Genomic DNA, 2,140 nt, shown 5'->3' with positions numbered 1-2,140 from the left:
GCTTGACTGTTCCTAGCTAGTGGTTGAATCTTGGAAAACTTTTTGATGTTTGTCTGATTAAATAGATACTTATGTACCTAGAAATGATTTTTGGAAAAAATAGAAAGCAAACTATGAGGTAGATGCAGTTCAAATTTGACCCGCTTCCTACTGAATCGGTGGGAATTTGTCTTTTCACCAAAGGTGGATCAAAACTTTTGACACCCAACCATTTTGTTAATTGTGCATTAAATATGGCCTAGTTTTTTAGAAAATTGAATTTGGTCCAGTTTTGCAACAAATATATGGTAGGTCCTTCACAAAAAAAACTCATTTCGGGCACTCGAAAAATGGAAAAAGATTTTTCTGTGCAAAGAAAATGAAAACTCCCTTAGGGAACAATGTTTGGAATTCCAATATGCACCCTTGTGCACAATATGAGATCATTTGAACAAACTATGCCATGAATGTGGCCATAAGATTGATCATTTGGCTTGAAAGCCATGGATCTTCACGCATGATAGCTCATTTCTGAGAACAATTTTTTAAAATAATTGCCATATTACAAGTTTACTATTTTTTTCTTTCAATTTGATCACATATAATGATACAATGCGAAGGTTTTCCATTTTTTTGATTTTTTTGAATTTTTTATGCCCGTTTCAAAATACGGTCAAAACGTTGGGCTTGACCGTTCCTAGCTAGTGGTTGAATCTTGGAAAATTTTTGATGTTTCCCTTATTAAATAGATATTTATGTACCTAGAAATGATTTTTCGAAAAAATAAAAAGCAAACTACGAGGCAGCTGCAGTTCAAATTTGACCCGCTTCCTACTAAATCGGCAGAAATTTGTCTTTTTCACCAGAGTTGGATCAAGGCTTTTGACACCAAACCATTTGGCCAATTGTGCATTAAATATGGCATAGTATTTTAGAAAAATGATTTGGTACAATTTTGGAAAAAAAATATGGTAGGTCCTTCACACAAAAAACTCATTTCGGGCACTCAAAAAATGGAAATGAATTTTTCGTGCAAAGAAAATGAAAACTCCCTTAGACAACATTGTTTTGGAATTCCCAAATGCACCCTTGTGCACAATATGAGATCATTTGAACAAACTATGCCATGAATGTGACCATAAGATTGATCATTTGGCTTGAAAGTCATGAATCTTCACGCATGATAGCTCATTTCTGAGAACATTTTTTAAAAATAATTGCCGTATTACAAATTTACTATTTTTTCTCGCAACTTGGTCACATATAATGACACAATGCGAATGGTTTCCATTTTTTGATTTTTTTTGAATTTTAGGCCCGTTTCAAAATGCGGTCAAAACGACGGGCTTGACAGTTCCTAGCTAGTGGTTGAATCTTGGAAAACTTTTGATGTTTGTCTGATTAAACAGATACTTATGTACCTATAAATGATTTTTGGAAAAAATAAAGAGCAAACTACGAGGCAGCTGCAGTTCAAATTTGACCCGCTTCCTACTAAATCGGCAGAAATTTGTCTTTTTCACGAGAGGTGGATCAAATATTTTGACACCAAACCATTTGGTCAATTGTGCATTAAATATGGCCTAGTATTTTAGAAAAATGATTTGGTACAATTTTGGGAAAAATATTTGTTAGGTTCTTCACAAAAAACCCTTTTTATGCACTCGAAAAATGAAAAATGATTTTTTTTGTGCAAAGAAAATGAAACCCCCCAAATCAACATTGTTTGTCATCCCAAAATACACACATGTGCACTATATTGATTCATTTTAATAAACTATAAGGTTGTGTTTGATAGTAAAGTACTAAAAAACTGAAGTATTAAAAACCGTAGTATTCTTTAAAACCATTGTATTTGAAAAAACCGTAGCATTCTTTAAATACGTAGAAAATGCAGAGGTATCAAACGGGGCCTAAGTGGTTAATATGTTGAATGTTTGCCCTAAATAAAAGGATAAAAACTATAAGAGAAAACGACATATTTTTTTACATAGCCTTAATTCTGATTGGTGGGATCAGCGAAGGCATAGATCGATGACATGGCATACATCCTTCCATCCACCCGTCCATCCAACCATCCCAATCCAGCCACCGCACGACCCCAGACCAACCGTGACTCCTTTCCCACCCCACGATCTCTCCTCTCCTCTCCTCCACATCC

The sequence above is a fragment of the Triticum dicoccoides genome, chromosome 7B (genome assembly GCF_002162155.2).
Source record: "Triticum dicoccoides isolate Atlit2015 ecotype Zavitan chromosome 7B, WEW_v2.0, whole genome shotgun sequence".
Lineage (NCBI taxonomy): Eukaryota > Viridiplantae > Streptophyta > Magnoliopsida > Poales > Poaceae > Triticum > Triticum dicoccoides.
The sequence above is the reverse complement of the archived record's forward strand: the minus strand, read 5'-3'. Positions refer to the sequence as shown.